Source organism: Triticum dicoccoides, chromosome 5A (genome assembly GCF_002162155.2).
Source record: "Triticum dicoccoides isolate Atlit2015 ecotype Zavitan chromosome 5A, WEW_v2.0, whole genome shotgun sequence".
NCBI classification, from domain to species: domain Eukaryota; kingdom Viridiplantae; phylum Streptophyta; class Magnoliopsida; order Poales; family Poaceae; genus Triticum; species Triticum dicoccoides.
Window position 1 is genome coordinate 468,637,934 of NC_041388.1, and position 24,821 is coordinate 468,662,754.

Here is a 24,821-nt window from a genome sequence, read left to right on the forward strand (position 1 = left end):
GGGGGGGGGGGTTACCGGAACCCCGGGGGGAAGATATGGGCCATATAGGCCATAGGAGGGGATCACACCAGCCCACAAGGGGTGGTGCCCCCCAAGGAAGGAGGCCGAATTGGAGAAGGGAAAGAGGGGGTTTGGCCCCCCATTTCCTTCTCTCCTTCCTCTTCCCTTTTCCCCCCTCCGGAAATAAGGAAAGGGGGGAGGCCGAATTGGGAGGACCCCATGTAGGATTCCTCCTACTTGGCGTGCCCCATGGCTGCCTCTCCTACTGTCGGTGTCAAAACCGGCGGATCTCGGGTAGGGGGTCCCAAACTGTGCGTCTAGGCCAGATGGTAACAGGAGGCAAGGGACACGAAGTTTTACCCAGGTTCGGGCCCTCTTGATGGAGGTAAAACCCTACGTCCTGCTTGATTAATATTGATGATATGGGTAGTACAAGAGTAGATCTACCACGAGATCGGAGAGACTAAACCCTAGAAGCTAGCCTATGGTATGATTGTTGTTCTGTATGTTGTCCTATGGACTAAAACCCTTCGGTTTATATAGACACCGGAGAGGGTTAGGGTTACACAAAGTCGGTTACAATGGTAGGAGATCTATATATCCGTATCGCCAAGCTTTCCTTCCACGCCAAGGAAAGTACCTTCCGGACACGGGACGAAGTCGTCAATCTTGTATCTTCATAGTCCAGGAGTCCGGCTGAAGGTATAGTCCGGCCATCCGGACACCCCCTAATCCAGGACTCCCTCAGTAGCCCCTGAACCATGCTTCAATGATGACGAGTCCGGCGCGCAGATTGTCTTCGGCATTGCAAGGCGGGTTCCTCCTCCAAGTACTTCATAGAAGATTTTGAACACAAAGATAATGTCCGGCTCTGCAAAAATAAGTTTCCACATATTGCCATAGAGAATAATATTTACACAAATCTAATCCTCTGACGTATTCCGTATTGTGACGCACCACGACCAAGCCTTTATTCAAATCATTTTACTATCCCACCTCAACGTGTCATGCGAGGCGGTTTCCTTGACACGTCTTGTTAAAGCAGAGATCGTGTCCCCTTATTCTGGGATTCTCATCAATACGGGCGTGGGTAACCCAACCGCTTCTAGGACTCCTAGACTATAGGCAAGTCCAAACGGCCACGGAGAGGACGCTTGATATTCACCCTCTCTATAAAGGGACAAGGCTTTTATTTTTTCCCTCCCGTGCTCAATCGAATCCTTCCCCCACCTCAAGCTCAAACGCCCAAAGTTCAGGTCAGGTGCTCCGAACCTTCAGTCATGTCCGGATCTAGCCTTCAAGGCCGATGGGCGCCTTCCTCCATCACGGAAGAAGACATCAAAAAGTTGAGGGAGGCCAGATATCTGACCGCCGAGATTTTGCATCGGCTGCCTGCCCGGGGGCAGGCCGTCCCCTCCCCCGAACCCAACGAGAACGTTGTGTTCGTCTCCCACTTCCTCCGAGGTCTAGGCCTTGCTCTGGATCCTTTCATCAGGGGTTTGATGTTTTATTATGGGCTAGATTTCCATGATCTAGCTCCGGACTCCTTTCTTCATATCACGACATTTATTGTCGTGTGTGAGGCCTTCCTCCGGGTTACCCCTCACTTTGGCCTGTGGCTCAAGACCTTTGAAGTAAAGCCGAAGTTGATCGAGGGGCAACATGCAGCGTGTGGAGGTGCCTCAATATGCAAGATGACGGGAGCTCCATGGCCCAAAGGTTCCATTCCAGAGGTGTCTGAATTGTGGCAACAGGAGTGGTTCTACATCACGGCTCCTAGAAGTGCCAAGTGGGCGGCCGCCCGTGTTTTCCGCTCGGGCCCTCCACCACAACTGATGTCATGGATCAGCAGAGGTCTGAGCTGGGGTCCAGCCAAGGACGTGCCTATACTGCAAAGCCGCATTCGAGATCTCTTCAATGGAGATTTTAGTTTGGTTGCGGTAATACAAGTTATGCTGGTTCGTCAAGTCCAGCCTTGCAAACGCCGGCCCCTTCGCTTGTGGGAGTTCAATCCCGAGGGACCGCGTGTCATTCAAAATTTTCTCGGCCTGACGTACGAGGAGATGTACAAGTCATTCTTCGGACCTCAGGTAGAGTGTCCAGAAATCACCGAGGACCTGGGCCTGAGCAGTAACCGCGCCGCCGAACAGGTAAGGAATCTTCCGGTCGAACATACTATCTCTCATTTGTTACGAAGTTATTTCTGAGAGTTTGCTTTTTGACCAGGACTGGCTAACAAAGGTGAAGTTGATTCGGTGTTCGGCCCCCCTCCCTGAGGGTTTGGACAATCCGGTATTGGAAAAGATGCTCCAGGTTGCACCTTGCCCGGAGCCCTTGAATGAAGATGCTAGGGAGGATAATATGGGCGGACGCGGTCCCCCAACGCTGCCCATTCTAACCGAGGGCGTGAGCGTCTCCATGAAGGAAGACGACCGGAGGAGGAAAAGGACTGCGCCTGGGGATTCGGAAGTCGAAGCTTCCAAACGGGAGAAGAAGTCTCCCACAGAGGGTCCTACCTTGGGGGTGCTTTTGCCGCACAAAGTCCGCGGGGGGATCAATTCTCCAGCGAGCCGTAAGTGACCCGAAATACTTTAATAGTATAGGTATGTCATCTTTTTCTTCTGAGAAAATAACCACCGCATATATCTTTGCAGTTCGGGCCTTAGCCCCTCTCAAATGAGCTCGTCTTCGGGGGATCTTCTTCCAGAGATGATGGAGAGCGAAACGCCTCCTCTGGACTCCTCCGCTCCAGAAGCGGGCGACCCCGAAGTGTCGTCGCGGAGGGCCTCTCCGAGTCCGGTGAGGCCAGAAGATAATCCCATTGACCCCCGAAGCTCCCAGTGTCTGGCTCCCAAAGAGAGCGGACAAAAGAGTCCGGCACAGTCTAGTGTGCGATCGGATGTTCTGAGGGAGTTGGTGGGGCGAGCGACCATCTCAGATGAACACCGTGTTCTGATGAATACGATGATGGAGGGAATCTCGTCCACCGAAAGCGGATTGCATGAAGCTTTTATGAGTCTACTAACAGGCTTTGAGGTACGTAAAATAATGTATGATAGTCCTGCACATGCTAGGTGTGCCCTGTGTAGATAGTAGCCCCTGAGACTCTGGTTGTCGTCGGAAACGATGACGAACAGAGGATCATATTCCCAGGTAATAACCATACTGCCTCTATGTGCAGGTGATGGAAGCTCCGGTGGCCAGCCGGACTAGCGAGTTTGCCCATTTAGAACAGCAGTTGGATGCGGCAGACGCCGACATCGAGCTTGTTAACAAAAGGCTGAGGCACAGGGTAAGTGTCATTATCTGGTAAACGCCACATAGTAAGAGCAGCGTGATGCCAGTATCTTTAATATGTTGTGACTGCAGATGGAGCTGCCACTTTTGAAGCCTTGCGGGCAGAACTTGCCCGAGCCAAGGAACAAGCAAGGTTTGGTAATGCGGCTGCTTTGAAGGCGGCCGAAGAGTTGAAATCCGAGAAGGCCGCGCATGGCGAGAGCCGAGATAAGATGGCCAAGATGGTCATAGAATTAAAAGCCGCCGCCAACCGTTGCCGGGTTCTTGAAAAGGAAAACCTAGCGAAGGCATCGGATCTTGATAAGGCTATTGCGACGAGAAAAGACATCCGCTCTGCTATGAGGGCGAAGAAAGAGGAGCTGCGGGAAGCCGGGGATATTGTAGCTGGGAAATCCTTTATGTTGCGGAGGAAGTTCGGAGATCCACGGTATGCCTCTCTGGATCGGCTGTGGAGTTCGGAGAATGTGTATATGGATTTGGCGGCGAGCACTGCCGATGCAGCCAAGTACTTCCAGGGTTAGACAGACCGTGAAGTGGACCAACTGTTTTGGACACAATTCCATTCTCCCGAGCGTCCGCTTTCATTGACTGACCAATTAGCCGAATGGGCCGAACTGAATAGGTTGTCCGGACTCGCCATGAGGTCTGTTGTGGATCAGCTATGGCCGAAAAGGCCAAAACCAAACAGCTATTTCAGCTTGGTGCAGCAGTTCCTTGACGTGGTGCCGTGCATTAATGTGATGAAGAGGTCGGCGTGCATAGAGGGCTCACGGATGGCCTTTGCCCGTGTTAAAGCATACTGGGCGGAGATGGATGCTACCAATGTTGCAGCGCGGGATTCGGCCATAGGTCGAATGGCCGCTGAGCACTACTTTGAAGAAGTTCTTGAGGGTGCTCGTTTGATAGAGACCCAGTGCTCAAAAAATATTATGTTTGAGTGATATGTAATCTCATTGTAAGCGAAATGCTTTTATAAAATTTTATAAGGCTATTTTTATACTTTTGCCTGAAAGTAATATGATGCCTCCTGGGCGGCCGTTTATGTATACATGTGTATAACCTGAAAGATTGCAGCCGTTGACTTCAACCCCCACGCATATAATGTGGAGGTGCTCGCAAAAAACACACGTTCACACTTAACCCAACATCTTAGTCCTATTAAGGAGGTGATAGCGGAGCGAGCGAGGCAACCGGACTATAATGCTTTAGCACTTTCACTTAGCCATAGGAGTTTGACAGTGGGGCTACTAGATAGCCCCTGGTGGCTCTGCACTCTCCCGATCCCGGGGTGCGTACATGCCTGGCCGGAAAACGGCCCTTCGTTAAGGCGGAGGAATTCTAACATTCCAACAAGTCATCGAGTGGTTGACCAGTCTCACGCTATATCATGATAGTCGGTTTTCGGCTTTCTCTACTGAGGTGCTCGTCTGAATGAACCAGGGCACAATCGCAGTAGTTCTCCTGGTGCTACCTTAGCCAGTTAAGTGGAACGTAAGGCACCAAAACACAGGATCTGGGCAAACCCAACATTTGACCAAAGACAATGATTCAGAGCTGATGCATATAGGGCCAAACTCGCGACGCCGAACACTCCCTAAGGTATTCGGTCTTTGTGGTATAAACCGGGCCTAAATAATGGCCTTTGTAAGAAGCCCCTTGTGTCTAGGTATTTGCATTGTTCTGGCGTGGCCACATGCCAAGACGTCAATCCTTCTCAACGGTGGATATGTATCAACAAGAGACAGTAAAAAAGGTTTACGCAGGTTCTTAATCTAAAAAGAATCCTTGGAGCGGGTCCCTGCTGCACGTCTGCGCCTGTGTCTCCGTTGTGCCGTATCCTGGATGGGTGTAGCACGATGATCGTCTGTAAAAGAGAGGAATTTAGGTGAAAAAGTTGTCGTGCAAAAATATAGTTTTTAAAGAAACCATGTATAATTCAAGATGAGAAGAAATTGCCACTTGTCTGCGCGCGTTGAGCCCCTTGTATCAAATAGGGGTGTGACCATTTATTCGGTATAAATAGTGGCACCGGACTTGATTAGTTGTGTCTGAGGTCTTGACGACCTATTGGATGCTTTCACTGGTCCGGGCGCCTTTAGTGTGCGGCTGCCAAGGCAGCCGCACTCTCTTCGGCGCGCAGAGATCGGTTGATATTTCTGTTCACTGAAATGATGCCACGTGGACCGGGCATCTTGAGTGCGAGGCGTAGTGTGGTATTGCATTAAAGCGAGCGAAAGCTTCGCGTCCGAGCAGTGCTTCATAGCCACTTTGGAACGGAGCGATGTGGAAGGTTAGATGCTCGCGACGGAAGTTATCGGGGGAGCCGAATATAACTTGTAGTAGGAGGGAGCCCGTACAACGAGCCCCTGGGCCTGGCGTTACTCCTTTAAAGGTAGTATTGCTATGGCGAATTTTTGTTGGGTCTAACCCCATCCCGCGGATTGTATCCTGATATATTAGGTTTAGATTGCTGCCACTGTCCATCAAGACTCGTGTGAAGTGATATCCGCCAATTACTGGGTCTAATACCAGGGCATCCCATCCTGCGCGTCGGATACTTGCTGAGTAATCGCGATGGTTGAAAGTGATCGGTTGAGACGACCAGTGGCAGGACTTCGCGGTGACAGGCACTTGGGTATATTTTCCTGGGAGTGCCACATTATTTTTTCCCTTGATCACGTGTAACACGTTTACAGTTTTGACTTCTGGTGGAAATTTCTTTTGTTCCCCAGTGTCTTGCTTGGGAGGCTCGTCCTCGTCTTCACTTGGTGTATCCTCCCCCTTGTGTACGGCATTGAGCTTGCCGGACTGCTTGAAGACCCAACATTCTCTGTGGGTATGATTAGCAGGTTTACCAGGGGTACTATGGATCTGACATACTTGGTCCAGAATTTTTTTGAGGCTGGACAGTTCATCCCCGGTGCCTTTAGAGGGCGGCTTTTGACCTGGCCGAGAGCTTTTGAATCCGGCGTTTACTGCCGTGCCCTTCGTGCTGTCTTCTTTATTCCGGCGTTTGTTATTGCTGTTGCACCATGATTTCCTGTTTCCATCTCTAACTTCAGATGTACTGGGGTCGCTGGTGCTGCATCTGGCTAGCCAGCTGTCCTCACCCGGGCAAAAGCGGGTCATGAGGCTTGTTAATGCCGCCATCATTCTCGGCTTGTTTTGGCCAGGTGTCTGGCGAGCCATTCATCACGAACGCTATGCTTAAAAGCTGCCAAGGCTTCGGCGTCCGGACAGTCGACAATCTGGTTCTTTTTAGTAAGAAACCTGTTCCAAAGCTTTCAGGCTGACTCTCCGGGCTGTTGAGTTATATGACTCAAATCGTCCGCATCCGGAGGTCGGACATAAGTCCCTTGAAAATTTGCCCGAAAGGCGTCTTCGAGCTCTTCCCAACATCCAATGGAGCTTTCGGGGAGGCCTTTAAGCCAGTGACGAGCTGGCCCTTTGAGCTTGAGGGGTAAGTACTTGATGGCGTGGAGATCATCTCCTCGAGCCATATGGATATGAAGGATGTAGTCCTCAATCCAGACCCCAGGGTCTGTTGTTCCGTCGTATGTCTCTATGTTTACAGGTTTGAATCCCTCTGGAAATTCATGGTCTAGCACCTCATCGATGAAACATAGGGGGTGTGCGGCACCCCTGTAGCTGGGTGTACCGCGTTGTTCGGATGTTTGTTGTGTTGCATTGTATGCTGGGGCGCGCTTGCGTGGTCCATAGATGGATCTTGTTGCGCCGTCCTTTGGGTGCGAGCCCTCGCCTGGGTCGCGTGTTGTATTGTGAGTGGCGTTGTATGCCGCTCTGTGTTGGTAGAGGGGTCGTCTATCCGGCCAGGTGGCTGCTTTGATATTTGGTTGTGGGGGGTCTGAGGCCTCCTCATCGAATTCAGGTAGTAGCGTCCGCTTTGGGTAGCTCTTGGAGGGGCGATTGTCGCCGTACCTCGCTGCTGTGTTGAGTATTTTACTCCATCTGATTTGGAGTGTGTCTTGCGCAGCCTTCAGCCTTTCCTTCTGCTTTTTAAGACTCCTCGCAGTGGCAACAAGCCTTTTACGGGCATTCCACTGCTCCGGGTGCCTGTCCGGCGTTATGTCGTCCGGACCATTATCCTTGATAGAATTTGTTTTTTCGGTTTGATTATCCGGATTGCCATTGTCCGGCAGCGGTTCGCCCTGCTCCAGCGCTGGGTCTGTGTGATCGTTATTTCTGTCGAGGCGGGATTTGGGGCGGCACTTGCGTCGCCGCTTTGACTGCTTCTTGAGGGAACAAGCATTCGGTGCGTCCTTCCGATCCTCGTCATCATCTTTTGGTGCGTCCACCATGTATACGTCATATGACGAGGTGGCTTTCCAGGGCCCAATAGGCGCTGGTTCTTGATCGTCTCCTGCATTGGTGTCCATACCGTCGATGTCTTCGGAGTCGAAGTCGAGCATGTCGGTTAAATCGTCGACAGTGGCTACAAAGTGGGTGGTGGGTGGGCTTTGAATTTCTTCATCGTCCGTATCCCAACCTTGCTGACCGTAGTCCGGCCAGGGCTCTCCTGATAAAGAGAGAGACTTTAGTGTCTTCAGAATATTGCCGAAAGGCGAGTGCTGAAAGATGTCTGCGGCAGTAAACTCCATGATCGGCGCCCAATCGGATTCGATCAGCAGGGGCGCGGAGGGTTCGGAGTCCGGAGAGGAGTCTGGCTCCTTGGAGTCCCAAGTCTCGCGGAGTGTGGGGCTGGTGTTCGGCTCGATCACCGTTGGGATCGCAGCCCCCGAGGCGGCGTCCAACCACCCATCCTCGATCGGCGCAGTTGGCTCCGAATTAAGGGTCGAAGCCGATGCGGGTGCGGCCTCCAGGGCATTGTTCGGCGGCAGAGCTAGATCATGCTCATCGTGACAGTGCGGCGCGCTCGGCAGTGGCTCGAATCCGTCGAAGATCAAGTCCCCGCGGATGTCAGTTGTGTAGTTTAAACTTCCAAATCTGACCTGATGGCCAGGGGCATAGCTTTCGATCTGCTCCAGATGGCCAGGTGAATTGGCCCGCAGTGCGAAGCCGCCAAAGATGAAGATCTGTCCGGGAGGAAGGTCTCACCCTGGACTGCATCGCTATTGATGATCGTAGGAGCCATCAATCCTGACGGTGACGACACAGAGGAACTCTCAATGAAAGCACCAATGTTGGTGTCAAAACCGGCGGATCTCGGGTAGGGGGTCCTGAACTGTGCGTCTAGGCCGGATGGTAACAGGAGGCAAGGGATACGAAGTTTTACCCAGGTTCGGGCCCTCTTGATGGGGGTAAAACCCTACGTCCTGCTTGATTAATATTGATGATATGGGTAGTACAAGAGTAGATCTACCATGAGATCGCAGATGATAAACCCTAGAAGGTAGCCTATGGTATGATTGTTGTTTTGTATGTTGTCCTACGGACTAAAACCCTCCGGTTTATATAGACACCGGAGAGGGTTAGGGTTACACAAAGTCGGTTACAATGGTAGGAGATCTATATATCCGTATCGCCAAGCTTGCCTTCCATGCCAAGGAAAGTCCCTTCCGGACACGGGACGAAGTCTTCAATCTTGTATCTTCATACTCCAGGAGTCCGGCTGAAGGTATAGTCCGGCCATCTGGACACCCCCTAATCCAGGACTCCCTCACCTACCCTCTCACCTATATATATGTGGGGAGGGGGCGCCTAGAACACACAACAACAATCGTTAGCCGTGTGCGGCGCCCCCACCACAGTTTACACCCTGGTCATAAATTTGCAGTGCTTAGGCGAAGCCCTGCGAGAATCACTTCACCATCACCGTCACCACGCCGTCGTGTTGACGGAACTCATCTACTTCCTCGATGCCTTGCTGGATCAAGAAGGCGAGGGATGTCATCGTGCTGAACGTGTGCAGAACTCGGAGGTGTTGTACATTCGGTGCTTGATCAGTCGGAGCTAGAAGAAGTTCGAATATATCAACCGCGTTGTCAAAGGCTTCCACTTTCGGTCTATGAGGGTACGTAGACACACTCTCCCCCTCTCGTTGCTATGCATCTCCTAGATAGATCTTGCATGAGTGTAGGAATTTTTTTGAAATTGCATGCTACGTTTCCCAATAGTGGCATCATGAGCCAGGTCTATGCGTAGATGATATGCATGAGTAGAACACAAAAAGTTGTGGGCGCTGATTGTGATACTCCTTATTACCAATGTCTTATTTTGATTCGGCGGTATTGTTGGATGAAGCGGCCCGGACCAACCTTACATGACCACGTTCATGCGATCGGTTCCAACGACAGACATGCAACTAGTTTTGCATAATGGTGGCTGGCGGGTGTCTGACTGCGGCCGGTCCTTGTTGAAGGTTAAAACAGCAAACTTGATAAATCACCATTGTGGTTTTGATGCATAGGTAAGAACGGTTCTTGCTAGAAGCCCGTAGCAGCCATGTAAAACTTGCAACAACAAAGTAGAGGCCGTCTAACTTGTTTTTGCAGGGCATGTTGTGATGTGATATGGCCAAGACATGATGTGATATACGTTATTGTATGAGATGATCATGTTTTGTAGCAGTTATCGGCAACCAGCAGGAGCCTTATGGTTGTCTCTTTATTGTATGAAATGCAAACGCCATGTAATTGCTTTACTTTATCACTATGCGTTAGCGATAGTTGTAGAAGCAATAGTTGGCGAGACGACCACGACACTTCGATGGAGATCAAGGTGGCGAGCCAGCGATGATGGAGATCATGACGATGCTTTGGAGATGGAGATCAAAAGCACAAGATGATGATGGACATATCAGGTCACATATTTTGATTGAATGTGATGTTTATCTTTTATGCATCTTATTTTGCTTAGTACGGCGGTAGCATTATAAGATGACCCCTTAACTAAAATTTCAAGGTATAAGTGTTCTCCCTGAGTATGCACCATTGCGGCAGTTCGTCGTGATAAACTCTACGTTCACATACAACGGGTGCAAGATAGTTTTGCACATGCGGAATACTCGGGTTAAACTTGATGAGACTGGCATGTGCAGACATGGCCTCAGAACACTGGAGACCGAAAGGTCGAACATGAATCATATAGTAGATATGATCAACATAGAGATGTTCACCATTGATGACTACTCCATCTCACGTGATGATCGGATATGGTTTAGTTGATTTGGATCACGTAACATTTAGATGACTTGAGGGATGTCTATCTAAGTGGGACTTCTTAAGTAGTTTGATTAATTGAACTTAATTTATCATGAACTTAGTCCTGATAGTATTTGCAAATTATTCATAGATCAATAGCTCGCGATATAGCTCCCCGCCTATTTTCGACATGTCCCTAGAGAGAAATAAGTTGAAAGATGATAGTAGCAATGAAGCGGACTGGGTCCGTGATCTGAGGATTATCCTCATTGCTACACAGAAGAATTATTTCCTTGATGCACCGCTAGGTGACAGGCCTATTGTAGGAGAAGATGCGGATGTTATGAAAGTTCGACAAGCTCGGTATGATGACTACCTGATAGTTTAGTGTGCCATGCTTTACGGCTTAGAACCGGGACTTCAAAAACATTTTGAACGCCACGAAACATATGAGATGTTCCAAGAGTTGAAATTGGTATTTCAGACTCATGCCCATGTCGAGAGGTATGAGACCTCTGACAAGTACTTTGCCTACAAGATGGAGGAGAATAGCTCAACAAGTGAGCATGTGCTCAGAATGTCTGGGTACTACAATCACTTGAATCAAGTGGGAGTTAATCTTCTAGATAAGATAGTGATTGATAGAGTTCTCTAGTCACTATAACCAGGCTACTAGAACTTCGTGATGAACTATAATGTGCAAGGGATAGTGGAAAAGATTCTCGAGCTCCTTGCGATGCTGAAATCGGCGAAGGTAGAAATCAAGAAAGAACATCAAGTGTTGATGGTTAACAAGACCACTAGTTTCAAGCAAAAAAGGGCAAAGGAAAGGAAAGGTAACTTCAAGAAGAATGACAAGCAAATTGCCACTCCCATGAAGAATCTCAAAGCTAGACCTCAGCCTGAAACTGAGTGCTTCTATTGCAAAGGGAATGGTGACTCAAAGCGGAACTACCCCAAATACTTGGCGGATAAGAAGGATGGCAAAGTGAACAAAGGTATGTTCGATATACACGTTATTGATGTGTACTTTACTAGTGTTCATAGTAACCCCAAGGTATTTGATACCGGTTCAGTTGCTAAGATTAGTAACTCAAAACAGGAGTTGCAGAATGAACATAAACTAGTTAAGGGTGAGGTGACGATGTGTGTAGGAAGTGATTCCAAGGTTATCAGATCACCATCGCACACTCCCTCTTCCTTCGAGATTAGTGTTGGACCTAAATAAATGTTATTTGGTATTTGCATTGAGCATGAATAAGATTGGATCATCTTTATTGCGATACAATTATTCATTTAAGTCAGAGAATAATTGTTGTTCTATTTACATGAATAAAACCTTCTATGGTCATACATCCAACGTAAATGGTTTACTGAATCTCGATCGTAGTGTCGGTGCAACAGACCCTGGGTCCGTTGCCCAGACTGTGCGCAGGCATGGGAGCAAGACTGAAGCACTAGCCCAAGTCAGAGATCAAGGGACCAAGAGATTTGAAGAAGCAACATACAGCTCAAAGGGACCAAGATCAAGCTAGAGGAGCAATATATCGGCAAGAGAAGGGCCTCCCTTGCCGGGCAGGCGAGCCCGACAAGGGGCGAGGCCACTGCCAGAAGCAAGTGATCCAGGCACCCCGGCAAGGTCTGCCGGGGCTCGCGGGGGTAGAACCACCCCACCAACCACTTAAGCACGATCCACGTCGTCAATCAGTGCGGTGTCAGGCCACAAAGTGATTAAGTGGCAGCCATTCGCCACATGACAGCCATTTCCTATAGAAGAAACCCACAGATGACACCCGTCCTGCGATGTATCAAGGGAACAGGCGAGCCTGGGGGCAACAATAACCCCAAGCAGGAGCCCGGGGGCTGGCCCCAGGCTCTTCTCTTCGGCATCGCCGGCGGAAAGTAGAGAAGAAGAGAAGAAGAGGGGGAATGCAAAGATGGATGACTCCGCCCTCCTCCGCCCCTCCCTTTTATCGGTCGGGCAGGGAACGACAACTGCTCCATCAACAGGGGACTACCGCCCTACTCCGCCAATTCAAGGCGGGCGGACCCTCTCCAAGATGCTCTCCCACACAACGCGCCTCCATTACCTACCCCGCGCGATGCATGCGGCATACGTGGTCAAGGATAACGCGCGATGTGGGAAGATTAAATTGGCAGTTTCTACCCCATGCGTTAAAGTCATTCATGGTCCATCACTGGAGCGGCCCCACCACTATTGGATCTACACCACGCGTGGAGAAACCAAAAACTGGCCCGAAATCAAGGCTAATGAAGCAGCAATGGAACCTCAAGGGGCCAACCCCTTCAGCAACCCTGCATGCGCACTTATTAGGCCCTACCTCGATGACACTCAGCAGTGCAATCGGGGCAGGCCCGGGGGCTTCTGTCGGTGCAACAGACCCTGGGTCCGTTGCCCAGACTCTGCACATGCATGGGAGCAAGATTCAAGCACCAGCCCAAGTCAGAGATCAAGGGACCAAGAGATTTGAAGAACCAACATACAGCTCAGAGGGACCAAGATCAAGCGAGGAGCAATATATTGGCAAGAGAAGGGCCTCCCTTGCTGGGCAGGCGAGCTCGGCAAGGGGCAAGGCCACCACCAAAAGCAAGCGATCCAAGCACCCTGGCAAGGTCTGTCGGGGCTGGCGGGGCAGAACCACCCCACCAACCACGTAAGCACGACCCACATCATCAATCAGTGCGGTGTCAAGCCGCAAACTGATTAAGTGGCAGCCATTCACCGCATGGTAGCCATTTCCTACAGAAGAAACCCACAGATGACACTCATCATGTGACGTGTCAAGGGAACAGGCGCAGAGCTGGCAAGATAGCCCGGCAAGCCTTGCCGGGCAACCAGCGATGTGACACTAAGCGGTGCATTTCATGCGCCCTGTCAGCCCACAGAGTTAGGTATGATAGGACTTTTTGCTATCATATCAGTGGATAATGACTACTTTGCCATTGTGGTGACCCCTTAATCTATAAAAGGAGGCCCATGGCACCCGTAGGAGGGGTTAGAAGGTTGGAGAGTTAACAAACCCACACCCTCATATGCGTGTAGTCGCTGCCGCCCCAAGGCAACCCATGCTGGGCAAGTGGCATAGCCTAGTGGTGGGAAGGGGCTGATGCCTTCCCACCCACCCAGGTTCAAGGCATGGTACTTGCAATTTGGGTTTGTCGCACCAATTATACTGTAGGGGGTTCCCTTATAGTCTTTCTGTCAAAAAAAGTGTACTACGCTTCACCACCTCTATTCCACCATCAATCCACCAAAGCAGGACTAGGGTTTTATGCCTCATGGCGGCCCGGACCTGTGTAAATTGCTTGTGTGCTCTCTGCCGTGATGTCATGCACTGATCTGATCTTGGTGCAACGCGACGTCCCCCTGCCGTACCAGCAAGGGGCCTCCTGGTCGCATAGGTGGTCGTGGATATACCGCGACATCTTTGGCGTGCGAGGTTGGGGGCTCGCTTGCGCGAACCTGAAAGCATGCGCAGTGCGTCATCTTCGTCACCATCTTCGTCTTCGATAACGCCATCGACCATGGCGCCTAAGAAGAAGAAGTCCTTCCCTTCGGGCCATCCTTCCACCTCGAAGGCTCCGCCTGCCGCGGCTTCAAGTGCCTTGGAGGTTGCGGGGGCGAGCAAGGAAGTGAACGCTGTTGGGGGCGTGGTTTGAGCTGGTGGCGCCATCTCCACTCCCCCATGGCCGACACGGGGGCTGGAGATGTCGGAGGAGAACAACATCAACAACGCCTTGGTGGTCACGCTCCACAAGGTGCGGGCAAGGGGGTCACTCCGTTTGCACCCATCCTCCCACTGACGGGCACAGCCGTAGCAACGACGCTCTGTCCGGGTTGAGCCATCGCCCTCCGGTCGGCCCCACCACGGGAGCGGCCGCGGCCCATGTGCCTCCTCCTGGACGAGCCGAACAGACCGCTGCACTCAACGAAGCCGCTGACCCTCGAGCACTACCGTCGCGCGACCCCACTGCCCAGCTGGTCGTCCCATAGCTGCATGGATGCGGCACCACTGCCGTCGTCGCCGCTGGCACCATTAGGAGCCAGGCAACGGTGCGGTCAGCATCATCAACATCTATGCAAAGCACAGCTTCGGAGGCTATTGCGCGAGCTCAATTGCTACGGAGGTTCCCGCCAGCGGCCGAGCAGATGGATGGATGGCGTGCCACCATCCAGAGCCTGCTCGATTTCGCCGAAGCTGGGGGCTCACGATGAGCTAGCCTGCCACGACATGCCCCCGCCGTACAATGGGAAACTTGGGCACCCGGCCATGGAAAAGTTCATGGAAGCATCCCACTATGCTTATAACACTTTGAAGATGCCTGGGCCATTGGGAGTCATCACTATCCCATCGGATGAGAAGGATGCAATTATCTGCGTGGACAAGATGTACCGGGATGCAGTCGCAACAGAGGCTGCGGCAACAACAGCTCCCGCCAAGGAAAGCAAAGGAAAGAAGAGGGATTGTAGGACCTCCGGCAAGGAGTCCAGGAAGCATGCCCCCCTCCGAGTGCACAACACCCGTTGATGATGTGCCGGAGTGTTCCAACAACAAGAAATCCAAGGTTGCCGCACCCCAAGTGAAGAAGGTCTTGGCAGGGCTGGCTGGCGTTGACGATACTTTCACCATCAGTGCCACCCTTGATGACAAATAGGAAAATGCGCCCGTTGCCTTCCTGTGGGCGAATATCGATGTGTTTACCTGGAAACCATCTGATATCCTCGGTGTTCCCAGGGAGGTAATCGAGCACCACCTTGTTGTCTTCCCACACGCCCGGCCTGTCAAGCAGAAAGTCCGGGAGCAGGCCTTGGAAAGGCAGCAGTTCATTGCCGAGGATATCAAGAAACTGGAGGTAGCTGGTTTGGTTAGAGGAGTATTGCATCCTACATGGTTAGCAAATCTAGTGGTAGTCCAGAAGGCTAATGGGAAATAGAGGCTTTGCATTGATATCATAGATCTCAACAAGGCTTGCCCGAAGGACCCATTTCCCTTGCCGCACATCGACCAGATTGTGGATTCCACTTCAGGGTGTGATTTGCTCTCCTTCCTGGATGCATATTCCGCATATCACCAGATCTTCATGTCCAAAGAAGACGAAGAGAAGACATCGTTCATCACTCCATGTGGTACATACTGCTTTCTCCACATGACATTCGGACTAAAGAGTGTCGGGTCCACTTTTGTAAGGGCAGTTCGGATTGGTTTTGAGCCAAAGTTACACCGAAACATAGAAGCCTATATGGATGATATCGTGGTCAAAACCAAGGATAAGACCACTCGTATCCAGGATATGGAGGAGACATTTGCTAATATGCGCAAAATCAATTTGAAGCTTAATCCGGAGAAGTGTGTGTTTCGAGTACCCTCCAGCAAGCTGCTTGGTTTTCTTTGTGTCCCATCGGGGGATCGAAGCTAACCCCGACAAGATCAAAGCCATTGCAAAGATCCAAGCACCAAGGGCAGTTAAGGATGTGAGGCACTCGAACGGATGTGTTGCCGCGCTAAGGAGATTCATTTCCAAGTATGCCGAGCGTGCCCTATTGTTCTTTAAAATTTTGAAGAAGGCAGGGCCTATGAAGTGGACGTCGGAAGCAGATGCGGCTCTGCAGGAGTTGAAGGCCTACCTATCGTCTGTTCCTACCTTAGTGCCACCCAAGCCCCAAGAGCCATCATTGCTATACTTGGCGGCAACCAACCAAGTGGTCAGTGCAGCCTTGGTAGCACAGCGAGAGGTGGATGAGGCAGAAAGTGGGCAGATAATGGCAGAGTCAGAAAAGGATCAGAACAACAATGAGCACGACAACAAGGGCAACACCAAGGACACGGAAAGGAAGAAAGTGGTGCAGCGCCCAGTGTACTTCGTCAGCTCCTTGTCACAAGGGGCTAGATCGAGGTACTCTGGCATGCAAAAGTTGATCTTTGGTCTCATTATGGCCTCAAGGAAACTGCGCCACTACTTCCAAGCCCATGAGATCACGGTTGTCACTCGTTTTCCGTTGCAAAGGATACTCTGAAACCCTGAGGTAACCGGCAGAATAGTGGAGTGGGCTTTGGAGTTATCCAGCTTTGGTTTGAAGTTTGAGAGCACATAAACTATTCAGAGTAGGGCGCTGGCAGAGTTTATTGCAGAATGGACGCCAACCCCTAATGAGGAAGTGACAGAGACAGCTATCCCTGGCAAGGAATCGACCCAAGAATGGATTATGTATTTTGATGGTGCTTTTTCCCTACAAGGTGCATGGGCTGGCGTGCTTCTTGTTGCCCCCTCCGTGGAGCACTTGAAGTACGTCGTCCAAATGCACTTTGCCCGGGAAGAAGCCACCAATAATACAGCTGAGTATGAAGGGCTCCTTGCCGGGCTCAGAATTGTAGCAGAATCGGGAATCAAGAAGTTGATCATACGAGGAGATTCACAGCTTGTGGTGAGACAAGTCAACAAGGATTATCAAAGCCCATTGATGGAAGCATACGTCAAGGAAGTTAGGAGATTGGAAGAGCGCTTTGATGGGTTGCAAGCAGAGCACGTACCCCGTGCATAAAACAGCTTAGCTGATCACCTGTCAAAGTGTGCTGTGTAGAAGCTTCCTGTGGAACCAGGAACTTTTGTTCTCCGTCTCTCTCAGCCCTCCGTATCACCAGCCACAATGGCCCGAAAAAGGAGAAAATTGGACTATGGTAAGCCTCTCCCGGTCGAGCCGTCCGCTCCTAGCAGAGACCCTGCCGAAGACAACTCCTCACAGTCTGCCGGACCACCCCTCCAGCCGGGCCCATGGACTGCGCGAACGAGGCTGGTGCTCCCCTAATAGAGGAGGTGCTGCTAGTCCTCATTGCCGAGCCCCAAGCTCCAACTTGGGCAAGGCACATCGTCCGCTTCCTCCAAACCTGAGAACTCCCCAGCGACCAAGATGAAGCTGAGAAAGTAGCTCGGAGGGCTAGTATGTATCAGTGTGTCGATGACACTCTATATACAGAAGGAGGCCCAATGGTGTGAAATTGAAGTGTGTCTGCTGGGAGGATGGAAAGGAATTGCTGGCTGGGATTCACAGAGGAATATGCAGCTCACACATTGGATCAAGGGCATTAGTTGGGAGAGCATTCCAGCAAGGATTCTATTGGCCCACAGCCCTCCAAGATGCGGTTGAGCTCGTTACGACATGTGAAGCCTGTCAGTTCCATTCCAAGAGAACACACCTGCCTGCCCAAGCCGTTTAGACAATCCCTTTATCATGGCCATTTTTGGTCTGGGGGCTCGATATCCTCGGCCCCTTCCCCCAAGCAATCAGGGGCTTTGAATTCTTGTTCGTCGCTATCGACAAGTTTACAAAGTGGCCGGAAGTGACTGTCGTGAGAAAGGTGACTACTCAGTTAGCTATCAAGTTCTTGAAAGAGTTGGTGTGTCATTTTGGAGTTCCGACAAGGATCATCATGACAATGACACCCAATTCACGAGCCACGCCTTCATGCAATATATTCGTACCCTCGGATGCAAGATCTCATTCACCTCTGTGGCACACCCCCGAAGCACTGGACAAGCTGAGAGGGCGAATGCTGAAGTGCTACATGGACTAAAGACAAGAAGTTTTGATACGCTGTAGAAGCAAGACATGCGGTGGATCGAGGAGCTGCCAGTAGTTCTCTGGTCCCTCAGAATGACACCTAATCGATCTACCGGGCAGACTCCCTTCTCCCTGATCTACGGGGCAGAAGCAGTTATCCTCAAGGAACTCATTTACGGGTCCCCTCGAGTGCTTGCGTATGATGAAGTAGCGCAAGATCAGCACCGGCGTGACGACGCTGTACTACTCAAGGAGAACCATCTCCGGGCTGCTACGCGTGTTGCACGCTACCAGCAAGCCATGTGTCGCTATCACAGCCGCAGGGTTCATGCCTGGTGTTTCGTGGAAGGTGACCTTGTCCTTAGGTGCGTTCAGTCCGCCAAGGGTACAAACAAGCTGTCACCAAAGTGGGAAGGCCCTTACCGGGTGGTACGAGTCACCAGACCCGGTGCAGTCCATCTGGAGACCGAAGATGGCACTCAGTTGCAAAACTCATGGAATATTGAGCATCTCCACAAGTACTACCCGTAAGGCGCGAGGTTGTCGGGCACTGCCCGGTAGCCACCCTTTTGTACATGCCTTGCCTCAACTGCATGTAACCCCTTGTACAAAGCCGGGGCGATGACCCCGTGCAAGACAAAATAAAGAACCGTTGTAGGGGGGGGGCAACTAAGATTGCATGCATGCATGAGCACACCAAGTTCACTTCGTAAGCATTTCATGAGCATTTGCATATGCATATAGATAGGATCGCATCCTGCATTCATTCTCATCTACATGAAGTTGCAGGTTCATGCCGTGAACTTGGCTTCAACAAGGGACGAGAAGATTGCACGACACAGTGATCCACGACAAGCCAAACAGATAAGTTTTACTTCTTGCCCATCAGTGTTCTGTAAAGCTATAACTTTGCATGAGAAAACCTCACCTCTCTTTTGAAACTTTGGTGCTCCCATCCATCACTCGAACATTGCTTCAGTCAGGATGGTCACAGTGGCAGTAAAAAGGAGCTGGCGGGGGGCTGGCCCCTCTGTCCGTCCCCTGGCAGACGTAGCTCTCCGGCAGACAAAGAGGGTGCAGGCAGGATATCCTGCCGGGGAAAACTCGTTTATTTTCAATAAAGAGGCACACCACCTCTACATGGACATACACATGCACGGGCTCCCAGCAAGGTTCATCTTTTTCATTCATATGCTAATACAAGTACAAGCATTACAGAACACAAAGATGGACTCGAGAGATTATATTATTTGAATTAAAATTTGGCGATTGCCTACAGATTTAAGGTTGAAAAAGATAAGTGCTCTGTAATGCCCTTTCTTGTCCCTCTCCTCCTAGGCACGGCCGTCGAAGGCGAGGAGGGCAAAAGGAGCACCCAGGTAGGATCCCAGGCCACTCCCATCGGGCTCCAGGAGAGGTAGCCCGATGGGAACGGGAGCGCGAGGGAACGCCTCGATGAAGAGCATGGCGGAGCACCTCGACGCCCCCCTGGTCACCACCCCTAGGACCAAAAGGGGGGCTCCAGCACAGGCACCGGCAGAGGAAGGCGCCAGAGCCTAGCCAGAAGACCCCAAAAGGAAGCGGAAGTACCAGGGGGATGAGCCTTTTCCCGGCAGCCTGAAGAAACGGTGATGATGGCGCCGGGAAAAGGGGGAACATCCTAGCAGACGGGCAACAGGTCGCCGGTACGAGACGAACGCGTCGATGCGGTCGCGCTCCTACTGGACGGTGTCGGATTCGGGGTTCCGGAAAACCCTTGAGGTTCGAACTCTAGGGTGCACACGAAGATCCCTCTCTTCCTAGCTCGCTCTCGCAACAATCTCAAGGCCTAGCTCACCGAACCCAAGGAACAAGAGACACGAGGTTTATACTGGTTCGGGCCATCGTTGTGGTGTAATACCCTACTCCAGTGTGGTGTGGTGGATTGCCTCGAGGGCTAAGGATGAATCAGTACAGTGGATGAACATCCTCCTGAGGAGAGGTGTTCTTGAGCTCGATGAGCTGGTGTGTCTGAGGATGGTCTGAATGATCCGTCCCTGCTATGGTGGTGGCTAGCCCTATTTATAAAGGCCATGGTCCTATTCCCAAATGTTAGGCGGGAAGGGATCCCATAATGGCCAATTGTGAAGGGAGACAACTAGTACAAGTTATCCTGACAAAAGGTGGTCTTCGCTTGCCACAGGTTTTGGTGGTGATGCAGCTGTGGGCTCCACGGTGACCTCCGTCCTGCCGTCCTGCTGGTCTTGGTATTGCTGCACTGATATGGAAACCTTTGCCTGATGCCTTGGGATCCCTCGCCTGTGCCTGCCTCTTTAGCACCAAAGAGGAAACTGGCACTCTGCGCCTGCTGGCGTCCGCCTGGCTTCGGTCGTCATGGCTCATGTCACGCGAACCTCGCGAGGTGCCCCCTGCCTTGATATCTCCGCTCCTCGGGAGCCGACCTAGCGAGGCTGCCCCTAAGGAGGTCCTGTGTCGTCCGCCTCACGAGGCTTGGCCCCTCACGAGGGTCTTGAGTGGTTGCTGATGAAAATGGGCCGTAATGGGCCGCCGATAGAGCCATGCCGTGAGCCGTAGGCAGGCAAGTCTGGGTACCCCCGTTCCCAGGACACCGACAGTAGCCCCCAGGCCCAAGGCGCGCTCAGACTTGGCTTTGAGGCGAAGCCAAAGGGCTAGTGTGGAGCACCGCGGGCCCCACCCGCCTGCGGCCTTGATTGACTCATGGCGACTGGCAGGACATGGGCGTGTCCGCTTCCCCATGCTGCCTTGATATCCGCCTGGCTAGGGGCGTACCGTTGTCTACACAACCCTACCTTCATTGCTGGCAGTGCACTCCCCAACTCCTCCGTCTTCACAGAAGCAACGATATCCTCCAACCTGACCAGGATCCAATCCTCTCCACCGCCATGGCGCCAAGCCGGAAGAAGAAGGGAAAGAAGTAGCCCCAGGCTTCAGCCGAAGCACCGCCGGCCTTCAAGCCCGCCATCGAGCGGTCGGTGGTGCTCAACCAGGAGGAAATGGACAAGGTTCGCCTAGCAATCGCCGCTGACTCCAATGTGTGGGGGAATACCGTGGCTTGGCCCGCATCCAGCGCTGCAGTCGACAGGACAGCCACCGAGATCCCCATTCATCTTCACGCCCTCTGGACTGGCCTGATTCCCCCATTCTCTACCTTCTTCAACGTCGTGCTTTCTCACTACCAAATCAATATGCTGCACCTGGATCCTCAGTCCATCGTCCTTCTTGCCGTCTTCGCCTTTGTCTGCGAGGCCATGGTGGGCATTGCTCCTTCCATGGCCTTATTTCTCCACTTCTCGTTGCATCTGACTGACCCCCGGCAGTGCTCTGGATGCTTGAGCTTCTAGGTCATGGCTGCGATGGCCGGCGTGGGGATTGACTTCGAGCTTTCTCCGTCTGTGAGCGGGTTCCGGAGGCGGTGGGTGTTTGTGGACGCCGGCATACTCAGCCCCCTTCTCTTGCTTCCAACGGCACTAGCTGCTCCCAGCTCCGATTGGGGGCACGACAAGCTCGCTGACCCGCGTCTTGCCCATGTCTGGCACCGGCTCACTAGGCTGAAGGATCTCGGCATGACAGCGCCCATGGTGGTGAAGGAGTTCATCCAGCACTGCATTGCTCCGCTCCAGCGCCATTCTTGTCCAATGTGGACCTTCTCTGGGAGCAAGGACCGCATAAGGCTTCACGAGCCCATGCTTCCTCTTGAGGCGCAACAAACTGTGCTTGAGCTCCTGACAGGTGACCCATCGCCAGCCAATATGCTGGAGGAGGGCTGCCTCTCGTACTGCTTCTTGAACAAGTTGGAATTCGTGAGGCAGATGCCCCTCTTCGACGAATGGGGACTACACCCGGTTGGCCTTGAGGGGCCTCGCGAGCGCCCCATCTTCGTGGCCCCCTTGCCCGCCGCCAGCGTGGTACTCGGCCCAGAAGTGGGCGCAGGGGGGCGATCGCTGTCGAACGCTGGCGGCGCGGCTGCTGAAGAACCGACGTCGCTCGGGGCTGCTGAAGCATCATCGCCTGGGGCTCGAGAGAGCCGTCATGAGGAAGCGGCCGGGGGGATGACACAGTCCGATACTCCTGAGGCTGAAACCTCCGAGTCCCTGGCGAGTCGCCACGAGGCGGGGACCGAGGACTCTACGTGGCCCAACATTCCAGAGGTCGCCTCCTCGGGAGCCACACCAGCAGTGCCCGGCATTGGTGACTGCACCCAGGGCTTCGGCCGGCTTCGACCGAAGTTTGAAGCGCTCCGCAAGAGGAAGGGGTCACCAAGCTGCAGCGGCGAGGCCTTCCGGCCATTGAAGCAGAGGAAGTACATTTCCATAGACGAGTGAGTACCTTTTTTTGTAATTTCTTGAGCGCGCCTTCTCCTCCTGACCGCAGTTCCTTAGGGTCCCTTCTGCTAAGGTGACGAAATCTCCCCAGAAGCGACCTCCGCCTGCTTCGGGCCCTCTGCTGACCCTGAGTGCCTCATGTCGGCCCGCCGAGCGTGGCGTGAGGCCTGTCGGGGAGGTGGATACGCCGTCCTGGCGTCTTGACCCTGTGCTCTTGTCGTTCCTCCTTCGTGGTCCTGCCTGGGGTGCCGAGAGTGTGCCGAGGGCCCCACCACTGGTCATTGCCCGCGGCTGGACGACCTCGGCGCTGGCCTCATCTTTGAGCAACGAGGCCCCGCCCCACAGGGCCTCCGCCAAGGCCAGAAGGGCGCCGGCCTCCAGCCCCCTGCCGGGAGCAAGCGAGCCGCTTCGAACCTCTTGAACGACTCCTGGTGTGGAGGACGGACTTGGCCATACGTTCGAGCTTGCACGCAAGCGCGACACCATCCGTGATGAGCTCTTCCAGAAGCCAATGGGCACGCTGAGCCGGCTCGGGGAAGAGCTCGTGGATGTTGACGCCCGTCTTGAAACCAAGGGTCGTCGGCTGGCGAATGAATGGGGTCAGCTGAAGGTGGCCATCGACCTCGGGTATCTCCAGCATGAACGCGCCAGCGCGAATGCCAAGGCATCCCTTGCTACCTCGCGTGAGGCCTGCGCCTGAGCCTGGGAGGAGGCCAGGGAGGCTGACCATCGCTGTGAGGCCACAGAGAAGCGCGCAGGGGAGCTCCGGGCTCTGAACGCCTCCCTGGAGCAGCAAGTTGAGGCGCGCAAGGCTGCCTTGGCGTCGATGAAGGGGACACCTTCCGAAGAGGAGGAGATCTTGAAGCGCGAGGAGGCACTGATGCTGGAGGCCACGGAGCGCGGCCTCGAGCTTGAACGGTTGGAGACGAGGGAGCGCCAAGTTGCCCAGGCAAAGGATGCCGCCAGTGCACGGAAGGCTAGGATCCAGGAGGAAGTTGATCGTAGGGTGGCAGAGGCAGGAGGCTCATGCATATCTTGCCAACATACACGACCTGAAGCTAAAGCTCATGGAAGCTGAAGCTGAGGGCAGAACCACTGCCCCGAGGTCAAGGCTGGATGAAGCGGAGCAGCGCGAGAAGGCTGCTGTGGCGGTCCTGATCTCTGTCCAGGCCGATTTGGCCTTCGCCCATGCCGAGCTGCTCCCGCTTCAGCGGAGGGTTACTAATGTTGAGTCCCTCGCGCAGCAGAGCAGGGAGGAAGCATGCTGTCGGTAGACATTATAGCACGAGGATACTCCCATGCTCTGGGCCCTCAGGGTGAGGGTTAACCAGGCGCTGGATGGCATCTATGATGAACATGCCCCTCATCCCCACGCAGAAGACTATGCCAGCCATCTCCGCTTCTTTATTGATGTCATGACACGCCTGGAGGACCGGACTGAGAGGGCTCGCGAGCTTGTCGAAGAAAAGCCAACGCCTCCTCGGGCGCGCGTTTTCCCGTGTTTTCAGTCATCTCCAGAACATCAATCCCCACTTCGATTTCAACGCCACCATCGCTCCCGTGCCCGGAGCTACCGGGGACAACCTGGCGCGCTGGGTGGACGATAATGTGGATGCTCTGTTCAGGGCCTTCGCTTCCAAGGACGACGCGGTGGTGGTCGTTGTGGACGAAGGGGGCACGGTTGATGATGGTGGAGCCAATGCCAGCGACAGCGCCAACAGCGTATCTGGTAGCAATTCGAAAGATGTTGCGAGCGACATGTCTGATTGAGCCCGCGCTCCTTTGCTTTGAACCTGCACGCAAAAGCTTGGGCACAACCCCTCAAGGTGTAAGAGCATTTTGGGGAGGGGGATCCCCTCATGTAATTAGACCACTGTTGTATTCCTTAAGCCAGACTTGAAACATGCTTTTTTGAGCCCACGAGCTCCTCCGCGGGCTTGTTGTTGTAACTTACCTTAGTCCAGGAAGGCCTCAAACTGGTCCTGTAGTTGCCGATGTGCATTTCTCCCGAGGGGAGTCCTCCGCGGGCTCCCGAGGGGAGTCCTTCACGGGCTCGTGAGGCCTTGGGCTTCTGAGGAGCCTGCTAGTCCGTCTGAGGGGGCCTCACGAGAAACGAGTGCCAGACCATGGTAGGGTGTGCGCGTAGCACGCACATACCACACCCAGCCTCCGCTCGCGAGGTGCTTGCAAGGGAAGGGGTAGCAGGCGTGAGACTCAAAGCAAGGCACTGAACCAGAAAACTCAGAAAAATCAACAAGAATGAGAAAAGATGCCCCCCGTACTTGCCAACGAAAATACAACTTCAAGTTCAAATCCAAAAGGCGGCAAATCGAGCTACAAAAAATGGTTGAAAGCAAATGGCCTCATCTGGCACCTAGCTAGTCTTCTTGTCTTCCCACCAGCGCGGAGCTAAGTGCTTTCACTGGCTGTGAGCATAGTCATTGGGGGATAGTGTCGACGGCCAGCGCGGAGCAAGGTGCT